Source organism: Dryas octopetala, chromosome 9 (assembly GCF_963921425.1).
Source record: "Dryas octopetala chromosome 9, drDryOcto1.1, whole genome shotgun sequence".
NCBI classification, from domain to species: domain Eukaryota; kingdom Viridiplantae; phylum Streptophyta; class Magnoliopsida; order Rosales; family Rosaceae; genus Dryas; species Dryas octopetala.
In genome coordinates, this window is record NC_141374.1 from 1146686 (window position 1) to 1160997 (window position 14312).

General features: G+C 35.8%; 2 pseudogenes; both read right to left on the bottom strand.

Annotated features, from left to right (window-relative positions):
• Positions 1 to 2169: 2169 nt before the first annotated feature.
• LOC147273068 (uncharacterized) lies at positions 2170 to 3477 on the bottom strand (annotated as a pseudogene).
• A 504-nt stretch (positions 3478 to 3981) lies between these two features.
• On the bottom strand, positions 3982 to 10190 carry LOC147273069 (uncharacterized; annotated as a pseudogene).
• Positions 10191 to 14312: the final 4122 nt, after the last annotated feature.

Genomic DNA, 14312 nt, shown 5'->3' on the forward strand with positions numbered 1-14312 from the left:
TGCACGCCGTCTTTGAGTTATTTTTTTTTTTTTTGCTTATTTATACATATGCAACTTAATTTCTATCTAGCTTCATACACCTGCCATTTAATTTTACCAAATAAAATACTGCATCAAGATAAATGTAAGAGAAATACACACTTCATTGAAATTATGGTAATCAATTCCAAATACAAAGTCACATTTTTAAGAGTTAGAAATTAAAGAGTAAATAACAAAATGCAAGCCAAAACAAGATATATTTCATAAGTACCAAGAGTTCCTAACTATATATGCTGCCCTGATTGATATAAAAAAAGGTGCAATAAACTAGCCTCCCATACAGCCATATATTGGATCCACCAACAAAATGTTGACATTCCCTTTAACTACTCTAGGAACCTCATCTCGTACCTGAAAATAATTATTAGAATAGTGAGAAGTTTAGCATAATGTATGACATCAGGTAATAAAAATTAAGTTTAGACTTGAAAGGAAAAATTAAGTAAATCCATGCTCCAACCCCAATTAGCTGTAGTACTCAGTTATGATTAATACATTTGGAAACAAATGCAGTGCCAAAAAGAAAATTGGTTAATCTAGAAACATATCATTGTGGCACTTGATATTTTATCAGTAATGGATCCTATAAATGAAAGAAAGATGTTCCAGTAGTTAGTAAGAACATCATCTCAACCAAATATACCACAGCTTGAGCAAATATGCATAACAATCATGAAAAACAATCTATTCAAAACAAAAGTCAAAGATTATGCAGCCAAACCCAAGAAAGATAGAAAACAAAAAGATAAGGCAAAAGAAAAAAACCCATAATTGATGAACTTGTAGCCAAACTCAAAATTAAGTGTAATTAGAACCAAATCTACAAGCAGCTCAAATAGAAAGTTGAAAATTATTGCTTCCATCTCCTGGACATCAGCCAAAGTAAAAACATATGAATGTAATACAGGGACTTGTATTTAGTTTCACTGAATCTAAAAATCAATTTGGCATGCATCCCCCGATACACAAAAAACAGATGAATGTAATACAGGGAAACAGATGAAATTGATATTTAGCTTCAATAATACATGAACTTGTGTTTACTTCTCAAATATGCAGCCCCCTTCATCGCCCATTCACTTTGCCTCCATGCCATCATTAGCTCAGGTTTTGAAGTAGGTAGAGGATGCAGTAAGAGACAATGAGATGAACATGGTACTTTATTATTTAAATTGCAGTGAGAATTGACAAGAATCTGAGCAAGCGTTTGGGGCAAGGAGTTTTGCCAAATGAATTTATAAGAAAATAAAGCTCTAGTTTTAAAAATAAAATAAAATTGACCAATAGTTTGTGAAGGGGTGATTTTTTGGATTTTATAGAGATCCTATTATTGAAAGATTACTCAATTGGATTGGAGTTTATAAATAAAATTGAAATTATAAACTTTGGTGTTAAATTACTGTTTTAAATTGCAAAATTATATGGGTATGGTGAAATAGAATTGGTTCAAAGTCTGTACGCAATAATTAATGCATGTGTATGCAAAAGCTAAAGCTTGGTATTATCACATATCATCCTATCTTACAACATTCCATAAAGCTATTAAGTAAATTAAGTAAAGAAAAAAGAATGTACCTCTAAAATGTGAGACTAATATACTTTGATATACTTTATTGGCCACGCAATTGTACTTCCTAATGCTTCACGAAGAAGAAAGAACTCACGTGTTGGTCGATATAGAGCCACACTATCATCTAACACATCATTCACCCAAACTTTCCAGCACTCATGGCCAAGAGGCACATGATGGACCAATATAGTGGGATCCTTGGATGCAATTTCACCAATTGCAACAACTTTATTTGTCCCAAGCCAACTTAACAACTTGCACTTTGTATTCTCAGGATGATCAGAACATAGAACAGCTGCATTTTCCTTTTGTTTGCTTTGTGCTGTATTAGTTGCAGAATGTTGAACACTTGGATTTGTTGTCTGTTTTCTTTGTGATGCCTCATTAGCAGAATGTTGAACACTTGTGTTTTCTTTTTGCTGTAACAATGCTTAAGACATCAATTAAACCAAATTTTAACACAAATCTAATATGAACAAAATGAAATCATTATGTTTATCCTCATTACTTACAGTGTTAATCCCTCCTTTGTCTAACTTAGAAATAAGATCTCGCATCTAATTTTTCAAGTCCTGCATCTCATTCTCCAATTTATTGAACTTATCACGCATATGTGTTTGACCTTCCACCTTTGAAATGGTTGCCCCAAATCCAAGCCCTCTTAGTCTTCCTCGTGGGTCAGGACCAAGTACTTTTGTAAGGGCATCATCTTTAATAGAGCATTTCTCCAAGTCTGCTGCCTTGTATTTTTTCACTTTTTGCTTCAAGTACATAATTGAAAATATAAATATAAATAGAAAAATAAAAATTTAACCATAAACATAAAAGTATACAGCAGATAATTTTTCACCACTATCTCTGGATCCTCAACTTCTTCATCCTCATTATTTTTCTTCGTTTCATAACCACGGATCCAGACATCAACCCTTGAAATTGCATCTGGTGTTTCACTTTCTTGTCGCTATAAAATAACAAGTAGAGATCAACTAATGCTAATATTACATTGCAGACTTTCTCACAGGACAAAATTCATATGAAATTAAAAAAGATTTTACCATTTCCTCTTCCAAACGAGCAAAGCTTTTACGGCTTGTCCTATGCACTAAAGTTTGTTTTGCCCTCATCCTTTTAAATCTTTCACATTTTTCCTATGAAAAAAATATATAAATAACTAGTTAGTATAAAAAAAACAAATAGAATGTTGGAGAATATTGGCTGAAAACAGTAGATAGCCCACAAGTATACTTGAAAGAAAATGTCAAAAACCATTACCCTGAATGTTGTAGAGGTTCGTTTTTTGACAAAAGATTGCCATTTCTCCATGGAGTGAATGTTATCTGGTTTGAGGAGGGCAGCAGCACGTTGTAGGCCGACCACTTTAGCTTGCTGCATCACTTCTTTAATTAATAAGGATCGAAAATCTCTCCAATGCTTCTTCAACTTTTGAAATGTATATTTCTTGTGGCATTCCTCAATAGCGACTTTTTGCTGCACCAAAAAAAAAATGTATACAAAGTAAAATTAGAGTGAAATTATAGATAAATTATTCAATGTGAATGTGGGAAATATATTTCTCTACAATACCGTGATATGCTCCCATATTTGATTTCTAAATTCTTGTGAAAGGTTCTTCCAATTCTCCAATGTCACTGGCAGTAGCTCTCTTGCTGTGGTACCAAGGAATGAAGCAAATTTTGCTACATCACCTCTATATGGTTGGCCAGAATAATTGAACTCCACTATAAGACGAGACGTTTTTGCTTTTCCTTTGCTAAGATTCACCATTTTTGTCTTTCCCCTAGGCTTTTTCTTTGATATTTCAGGGTTAGATTCATCTTGAATTTATGGATTATTAGGTACTTCATTAGGTGAAACCGTTAGTGGAGAATTAGACCCTCCACCTGATATTCGTAAGGGTTCATTCCCTTGTTGCATGGCTGCAGCTATAGCAGCTAACTGTTGCTTTTTCCCTCTCTTAGCTCCTTTTTTTGAAGACTTCATAGAACATACAAAAAAAATTTATAAGAATAACAAGCCCAACAAATAAAAAAGTTTATAAGAATAACAAGCACAACAAATAAAAAAATTGTTTTAAAAAAACATAATTTGAAATGTATATGACATATTAAATGAGAAATAGGTCGAAGCTTACTTCCCCAGCCATTACTTAAGACCTTAAACAAGTCTGACCTGCAGTGCACAATGTAGGTCCAATTAGCAATGGCAAATGTAATATAAACAAAAATTATTAGAGGTATATATGCAAATGAAAGAAAGCTACAGGGAAGTATATATACAAATGAAAGAAAGCCACAGGAACCCAGAAAGAAAGCTATAGGAAGTAGCTCATGCACGCTCTGTTACTAGTGTCACTCTTCATTATCACTCTGTTAAGCAAACAAAAATTATTAGAGGTATATAAACAAAAATTTGTAAAACAATAATATATGCAATTAAATGAAACCAATAGACCAATAATTCACGATTATAATTACCGAATTATAAGTCATGTCCTCACAATCATGTCTAACATAATCTTCATCATCAAGGTTTAGGTCAAGTCGAGAGACATCTACTGGTGCAGATGGCGTGTAATCATTCTCATCAGCATTTTCAAACTCATAAAAACCTCTTGGTGGTGCCTTAGTACAACATACCAGTTGGACGTATCATTCTCTCTTGAGTAAAACACTTGCTTTGCTTGTGATGCCAATATAAATGGATCTTTCTCAAATTGATGTTGCCCTTGGTGGAGATTAACCAATGTAAACCCATCTTCAATCTTGACACCATTTCTTATATTTGCCCAATCACAATGAAAGATAGGGAATTTATAATGGCTATAGTTTAGCAAAATAATTTCATTTATAACACCAAAGTATGGTATTTTTCCAAGAATATGTGAAGTGTCTCTTGCACTTGCTCAACACATTGTATCTGCTTCAATGGAAACCCCACTATTCTGTGTGCTTTTCTCAGCATTCCTTGTGTGAAATCGATTTCCATTAACAATATAACCAGAAAATGATTCAACATAGTTCAGAGGCCCACATGCAATCCACCTCAGCATATGTGACATTTCACTACTACCACTTTTTTTCACTTTATTTGATAGCCATGCACTGAAAGTATCTATATATCTCTTAAGTTCCTCTAAATGCATGCTGTACAGGAAATTTAGACTGTGAGTAACAACAATATAAACCAATACAACTCACTGCCACAAATGTTAATTTTACTTACTCTTTGTATGGTTTTACTTCTGAAATATTGAACAAAACATAACGATGAGCAATTTCTAGCATGTCAGAATTCATTGTCTTCAACTTTCCATAACCAATTGGGCGTCCTTCTACTATTTTTTCATCTTCAAAATCCTCATTGCGCGCGTCTATGTTGAACACCTATTTCAGCTGCTTGTTTCATGTATCCACTACAAAACCGTGTGATCTCTTCAGCTAAATATTTTTCAGCTATGCATCCCTCAGGTCTTGAACGATTTTTAACATAGCTTTTTAGTACCTTCATAAACCTAAATCACAAGAAAAAGTCATACTAAAAATTATAATTAATATTAACTTCGGTTATAATTAATAAAGTACATTGCGAATGTCACCTTTCAAATGGGTACATCCAACGAAAATGAACAGGGCCACCAATCCTAGCTTCTTGTCCAAGGTGAATGACTAAATGAACCATAATATCAAAGAAGGATGGAGGAAAAAACCTTTCAAACATGCACAAAGTCTCTGCAACATCATCTTCAAGTTTTTCTAATTTATTTTTATCAATCACCCTTTGACATACTTCATTGAAAAATGCACATAATCTGAATATTGCAACCCTTGGTCCCTTTGGCAAAAGTCCTCTTAATGCTACTGACAACACTTGTTGTATTAGGACATGACAATCATGAGACTTGAGACTTAAAATCTTGCAATCTTGCAATGACACACGATTTGAAATGTTGGAGCTATAACCATCTGGTAATGTCAAATTTAATAGTCTTTTACAGAAAACTTGTTTCTCTTTTTTGGATAAGACATATGATGCAGTTGCACAAAGAAAACCAGCCCCATCATTTTTTGGATGTAGTTCTTTTCTTATGCCCATCTCTTCCAAATCTTTACGAGAATTTAAGCTATCTTTTGTCTTGCCTTTCATATTCAAGAGAGTACCAATAATTCAACAACAAAAACTATGAAGTATTTTTAAAATTTAATAAAAATAAAGGGGAAAGCGACAAACCTCCCAATATGGTAACTCAAAAAAAATCGACTTCTTCTTCCATGGCCAAATAGGACTTCTATCTTTCTTCATCTTTTTGTTTCTCTTATTCTTCGACTTTCCCCAATCATTTTCAAAATTCTCGACAAACTGATGAATATCTGAACCAGTTAATGTTCTAGGCTTCCCGTCCATGTTCTTTAGTTCCATCAAACCAATCTTTTTTAACCCGAAATGGGTGATTGTGTGGAAGAAACCTTCTGTGACCCATATATGCAAATTTTTTACTACAATTCAGCCATTTTGAACATGTGTCATGTAACGACCCGACCCAAATTTTCACTAGAAATTTAAATTTTTATTTAAATATTTTTTTTTTATAGGTCTTTAAAGAATGTTGATTTGTATTTTAAAGAATGTTGAGATTTATTGGAAAATAAAAAGGGCTGTGATTTAAATTTTTATTTTTGTTTTAATTTGGGGTTTGACCCAAAATTGACTTTTAAAATAAATGAGATTTCGATTTTGACTTCGGGTCCGTTAGATAGGTTTCGATCCCCCGAGTTCATAGACACGTAGCACGCTTCGATCCAAGTTACGGTTTGAAAGTTATGGGCGTTTAAAACGAGGGGCAATTTCGTAAAATGGACAAATTGGGTTTAAAAATCAGATTTTTTTTCTAGAAGATTCTCTCTCTCTCTCTAGAATATTCTCTCTCCCTCTATTTATCCTCTCTCCCCGCACCCTCTCTCCCCATTTCTTTCCTCTCTCCCGCACCCCCTCCCCGGCGCCCACAACCCAGCAGCCACCACCTTCGCCGTCGACCGCCCCTCGCCGGCCAGCCTCACCAGCGTGACCCCACCCCACCGCGCCGAACACCCCCCCGGCCTTCTCTCTCCCCGAGTTCTCTCTCTCTTCTCTCTCCTTTGCGCACGGCCAACCCAGCCACTTTCGGCGGCTGTCCCATCGACCCCGACCCCCGGCGACCTCCCCCGTCGGCCGATCAGCTCGGCCCGACCCTCCTCCAGCCAGCCCAGCTCCCACACGCGCGAGAACGAGGCCAGAGGAAGCCCAGCCCGCCGCCACTGCTCGCTGGATTCCGGCCAAATCTCAGCCCATTTCATCCCTATTTTTGGTGAGATTTCTTCCTCTTCCTTTGGGTTTTCATTTTCCTAATTGATGTTGATTAATTTCCAGTACATAGGAATTGGAAATTTCTGGGTTTTGAAGCCATTTCGGGTTGTTCTTTAATTTTCGGACTAGAGGGCTGTTTTTGTCATTTTCAATAATAAATTTTATTCCTAGGAACCCCAATTGTGGTTTAAGATTGAAGGATTGAGTAGAGTTTAGGAATCGTCGAATTAGAATGAGAGGCGGGTGTGACGTTAAGTTAAGCACACATTTACATTTAAGTGCCTTGAGTCGGAACTAATTATATTTCGTCGATTGTCTCTTTTATAGGCGAGACGACCGCGGCTCGGCACGATTCGGCGGAGGATCGGAGCTAGGATTCTCACTGTGAGTGGACTAACTTTTAATCTTTCTAAAATGTTTTATTTTTTGAAAATGTTTATGGAAGTTTATAATTTAATTTATAGTTGTTTTCTAATTATTGTTTGAGAAATAAAAATCCTTGAGCTGGTTGTTTAATCTTTAATAAGTTATAAAAATCGTATCATTTTAATTATTCCGTGTTGTTGATTTTAATTTGGGATTTGACCAATGGCAATGGATTTCGGATTTCAAAATGTGTTCATAAATAAGTTTTAAAACCTAGATTTACATGTTGATGTTTCTGAGTTGTTGGACTTTGGAAAAGAATCTAGTCTCTTGTTTCATTCACGTGGTTTATTTAATAATTTAGGTATTGTCGAAAGTTTGGATTTGTTTCATGTTTATTTGAAATAATACACTTTGGCATTTTGATTTATGTTTTGTTGGAAGGTTTCAAATATATTTTATTTCGATGAGAAAATGATTTTACGATTTGGTTATGAAAGATGGTTTTCAGACCGCCTTTGCAGTACCCTCCAGGTTATCAGATAAATAGGTCTTTGGGACCCATCACGGCACACATATAGGCTTTGGGCCGTGTGTCGGGATGCTTCGCCCTTTGGGGGCTGCTCTGCGTGCACGTATGACCAGGATATTGCCTGCACGTGTTGGATTCATTCCACACGTGTGTATGGCCAGGATATTGCCTGCCTGTGCGATGCAGGAATTCCGCACAGGTGTATGGCCAGGTTATTCAGGGTATATAGCATGGTGGAAAATGAATTTGGTTATTTTCAGAGAATATTAAATATGATTTTTAAGTGAAGGATTCTTTTGAACTCTATCAAGGTTGTTACGATGTTTTACAATTCGTTGTTTTAAGAAATTGTTAATTTGAGAAATATATATTGTTTTATGGGATTTCTTAAGTTTAAATAAACTTTATGTTTTCAAACTGGGGGATTTCAAAGAGTGACGTGAGGTCTTAGACCTAAACGTGGTTTTGAAGGATTTTCTGAAACAGGAAGTTTACTTTTATTTTTGTTTTCTATTAAACCGTCCACTCACTGAGTTTTGTCTCATGGTTTATTTTCTTTTGTCTTAAATTGTTCCCCCCAGGTAGTAGCTTTGGTGGAGGTCGAGCCAATCACGTCGAGGCGGTTACATCTCTATTCCTTCTCGGACCAGTAGGCGCCTTTTAATTTTTGTAAAAATTCTTTGTAATAGATTAGAGGCTCTGATAACCACTTTAAATTTTAAGTTGGATTCTTTGTGAAATTTGTTGGGTCTGAGACCCTTTTTGGTTGAGGTAGAGGTGGTTGCGGTTTAGAAGTGCTTTTAACAGGTATTGAAATTTCTGGGTTAGTCCATTTTCAGGGGAGGTTCTGCCGAATTTTCGGTAGGATTTTTCTTGAATTTGGATTCCCGCAGGACCTCTCCGGGTTTCAGGGTGGAATCCGGGGGCGGTCCTGTCATGTCAACACCACATACTGGACATGCTTTTTCACCCTTTGTGGAGTATCCAGATAAATTCCCATAAGCAGGAAAGTCATTTATTGTCCACATCAATATAGCTTTCAAATTAAATGTGGACTTACTGAATGCATCATAAACACTTACACCGTTGATCCATAATTCCTTTAAATCTTCTATAAGTGGTTCCAAGTATATATCTATATCATTCCCAGGTTGCTTTGGCCCTGGGATAAGTAAAGTCAATATTAAATTTTCCTTGGACATGCATAGAGATGGCTGAAGATTATAAGTAACCAAAATCACTGGCCAACAACTATATCTTGAACTAAGATCACCAAACGGATTGAATCCATCAGAAGAAAGGCCAAGCTTGAGGTTACGTGGATCTGAAGCAAAAGAAGGCCACTTATTATCAATTATATTCCATGCCAACGAGTCTACTGGATGCCTCATTTTTCCATCCTGACTTCTATGAGTGTAATGCCATGTTAATTGTTCTGCCATTTCCGGTGACTTAAACATTCTCCTAAATCTCGGTATGATTGGAAAGTACCGCAAGACCTTTGCAGGGACTCCAATGTATAATTTTTTTGTTCGGTCATTCATTTTCCACCTGGAACAACCACATTTCGGACATGTCTCCATGTGCTCAAACTCTTTTCTAAATAAACAACAGTCATTTACACATGCGTGTATCTTTTCATAGCCTAAATCAAATGCCTTGGGTAATTTTTTTGTTGAATACAAGGAATCTGGAAGCCTATTATCACGTGGTAGCATATCACCAAAAATCTCAAGAAGCTCATCAAAAGCTTTGTCAGTTAGACTATATCTAGCTTTATACTTATATAAAACAACAGCTGCAGACATCCTTGTGTAAGTAGAATCTGTATATAAAGGAAGTTCTGCATCCTCCACTAAATTTTCAAAATTTGGCTCTCTTCTTTCTTGTGGTGGTTCTGCAATATCATCATCATCATCATCATCATCATCTTGGCAGAATGCATCCCTATACATTCTATATGTCTCTGGCAATTCATCAGTTCTCTCTTGTACAGATGAACTTGGATTTTCTCCATGAAACACCCATGTAGTGTATGTAGAATCCATCTCATTCATGACCAAATACTCATACACTATATTAAAATGCTGGTATTGGAGGTTTATACAACGACTGCAAGGACATTGGATCTTTGCTGGATTCCCCTTACTCGCTTGGACCATATCAACAAACCTTCGTGCTCCATCACGATACACTTTAGAATTTCTAAAGGAAAAAAAATCTTATTTTTAATAAGTACTACATGCATATAAACTATCTAAATATGTATAGCTAGGGCCTTAAAAATAACCTTGCATAGTTTACCCATTCTTTATCCATGGTCTCTGTCTTTCCTTGGTGTTGCTCTCTAATTAATGTCTAGACACCTTTCCAATTTAAAATTATACAATATATTTGTCAATAAAAGAATTAAATGATTCTTACACACAAAAAAAACACAAGGAAAACAATATACAGTAGTGCAGCAAACCAATACATGTATAAATGCACACACAGCTATGTATGTATTCACTCCATAAAGCAAATGAATATAATCCACACATACATAAGAAATCCAATTCTATCATTCATATACTCTTTCAAGCCTACCAAGCAATAAAAGGTAATGTAAATGAAGGTAATATAATTGAAGTTGAAATAAGAAAATGCAGTTTCTGTTTATCTCTAGATTCTCATATTGAAGTGTGGGAGAAATCAAAGAAGTACAAATATATTGTATTTTCTTTTTTATTTTAGTGCTAGATTTTTACTTTAATCTTCTAGTTTTTACTATATCTTCAGTTGACATGAACAAAGTAGCAAAGGTATGCCTACCTGTCTTGCAAGCTCAATAGTTTTGCAAACAAAGCTTGAGGAAAAAACGTTTTCCATAGCCCTCTGCAATAAACATTGAATTTTAATTAAAAGAACAATTATAACAATGAAAAATGTGCAAATTTTTAACCTCTGTTTTACTGTTTTTTCTTTTGGTATAGAACTCAGTTTTACTTTGATGGATAAAAAGATAAGACATTTTCCCCTTAAAGCTAATGTACCTAATGGTTCAATACTTCCAGACTCAGGAATTATAGACATGGTTCTGGAGGGGAAAATGGGGTTAGGTGGGGATATGTGGAAGAATTTAAAAATCCAAAACACACACAAACGTTAGAATCAATATTATGTGGGGTTCTAGATATACAGAATATGAGATGAAACTTTTTGAGTGTAAAGAATGATGTCAGATGGCCATTTTGTCATGCCAAGTTTGAGATGCACTTGCTACAACATATTAGGCTTTTGCAATCAGCATTCTAATAAAGTTTCTGCATCACACCAAAATTTTTTCTACACGACAATAAATTGTTAACAAACTTTGCATGGCCTCAATCAAATTTTAGTGTATCATCAAAAGAGGAAAATGCTGAAGGGAAATGAGAAAGCTTTCAATTCATCAAACATAGGAAACATATACTGTACAGATTTCAAAACTACTTAATTTTTAAGTTGTAGCAAGAAACAAATTAAGCAAATATTAGTCAAATGTTCTATAGCAAACACCAGTAAACCAATTTTCTACGTTTATGAGCTTTAGCAGTTACAGTATCTTCAATATTATAAAATGATTGCAGATACATTCTGGTTGGTGAAAGTGTACATTACATTTAGAGTTCATGTCGTTTTCAAAGACTGCTTTAAGAAAACAAAAACTTATCATGATTATTAGCATAACATTGGAAAGAAAATAAGAGAACTCTACACTTCAGGATATATGTATAATATATTAACATCAAGTTAAAGTTTTTACACAACACATGGGCCTGTTTGAAACATACCTTCACTTCCGCATCTTAACTAACCAAAGCAAGTGTCAGTTTTGCATTTTGATCATTGCCAACCTGAAATTGAAACCAAGGTTTTCAACAAATAAGCTACCCAATATATTACATTCCTGAAATATTGAAAGGGATCAAGATTGGTTATCTTGATTTCCAAAAGGCAATAGAACCCATTAAATTGGCAAAACATAAACAACCCATTAACCCATAAATTGAAAAAATAGAAAACCCATAAAATGTATAAAATTTGAATAAGAAAATATAATTCATAACCCATAAAATTAGGTGAGCAGAAAACGAAATTAGTTAAGTAAAGTAGAGAATGAGCAAATTACAAAAGGGGAATACTAGTACCTTACACCATTTGGGTGTTTCTTAAAAAAAATCCAGCACCAACGCCCAGAAAAGTAAAGAGGGAGGATCCACAGAGAGAGAGAGAGAGAGGGAGAGAATGGATAGACTGATCGAGTGTTTTGGCGAGAGAGAGCGAGAGAGAAAGAGTAGGAGAGACAGAGAAAGAGGGAGTGACTGTTGTGAAGTTCCAGAAACTGAAGAGCCAAATGAAAATACGCGAGGGAATTTTTCATTCTTTTTTTGGTTTCGCGGGTAAAATAAAAAAAATCAGTTTTAATTATGGCATAAAGTATGCACGCCATTAATAATAAAAATGCACGCCGTAAATTGTCTTACATTTAACGACGCAAAATATGTTTGCCATGATTTATATGCCATTATGGCATGCAGTTAATACACGCCGTAAATTGATACATAGAAATAAAATACACGGCGCGCTACCCAAGCATGCTGTAAAACATAATTATTTGCGGCGATCAGCAAGTGCACGCCGTAAATTGCACGCCGTGAAAGCTCAATTTTGGTGTAGTGAGACATCCAGAACATGATGTCCAAATTAACAAAGTCCAATTTGGAGCCACTCAGGTGAGAATAGCCCCAACTAGAAATTACTATCACAGGCCCACGCCTGTTGATATGCAATTTGAGGAGAACTGGATAAACGATCCAGTTAGGTTTGACGGATCCTCTATTGTGGAATGGAACATCGACGGCAAGACAGAGTACCAGATTGTCCACACCTTCAGACAGATGATGATGTTAGCTAAAGCACTAAAGGCTAACCACAAGAATAGTACAGACAGGAATTTTGCTGTAGCTATAATCTCTGGTTTTGCAGGTCAACTGAGAGGATGGTGGGACTTCCTGAGTCAAGAGCAGAGAGAATCCATTCTAGGAACAAAGAAGGTAGTCGTCAAACAAGAAAGAGGGATGGAACGGGAAGAGGAAGAAGGAGATGCGGTTAATACGCTTATTTTTACACTAACTCCTCACTTTGTAGGATCCACCCAATTAATCCAGGATAGGTCTAGAGAGGTTCTCATGAACCTAAACTAGGATAAAAAAATCAGCAGTGGTTTGAATCCTTATTAATTGAAACCAGTTATGTAAGAATTTCTCATAATTACCGCTCAAGAGGGGTAATTGGTTTTTCACAGTTCTTCATCCTGGACATAATCTCTGCCCAAGAATGAGAAATTTCCCAATTTTCTAAAAGAAAATTTGTAAAATTTGAAGGCATGTTCCCTACATGGTTTGATTACTTTGACTATAAGAAGGCTTGGGAGATAACTCTCTTCTTTCAGAATGAGCTATTTTCTCATTCCTGGTTCTTCCAGTTCCAACTAAAGCCTAAAAAGCCTATTCCTAACTGGTTCAAATGATGGTTCGCGGTTTGGGGTCCTGGTTTTGATCTTCTGCCGCCTGCAGTATTCGAGAGCCTTAGACTCTTTGGATTGGCTAACACTAATGATGTCTCCCCATGGGACATTGGTATGTGGTTTTATGCCCTCTACAATCTTTGTTGGATTCTAAAATGGGATTATTGTTTTTCTCCTGAAGATGAAGACGAAGGTATTTACATCCCAAATCTCAGGAGGTCTATCTGCACTAAATGGTGGGACAATTATAATTATAACCATATCCTTTCTCTCATCTTCAAAGTTAAGTTGGTCAAGGAAGTTGTCCCTGGATTCTCCTCCCGGATCTCCCCCATCTTGCCTAAAAGGTCAGATCGCCAAGCTCATGGAAGAAAATAAGTCCATCCCAAAAGAAGTCCTAAAGAAGGCCTTAGAAGAAGTTTTTGACTCAGACTCTCAATCAGTTGGGTCTAGTGATAATGAAGATGATTGTTACAACATCTTCTCTCCACTCAATTAAAGTTGCTGGCCAGCTGTTTCTGTTGTCTCGTTGCTAAAAGTAAAGGCGTCCTTTGAAAGCACCACGTGAAGAATCCACTTCTTGTCGGCCATTTGTCATTTTGCTAAAAGGCAAAGATGCTTTTCAATAATGCTCCACTACGCTACGAAGGAATCTACTTTATTTCTTTTCGTTGTCGGCCACTTGTTTAGGGCTTTCTGTCATTCCACATGGCTATAGTGTAGTTTTAAAATCTATTTAAAGGGTCTCTCCCTTCATTGTAAGGCAGGCTCGAATAGGTTTTAGTTTATTTGCAAGTATTGAGTTTTCTTCTGAGTGTATTTTGGAGATCTACTACTCCAAGTACTTCCATCTGCAAGTTTGATGTGTAATGCAATTCTGGCAGATGTTT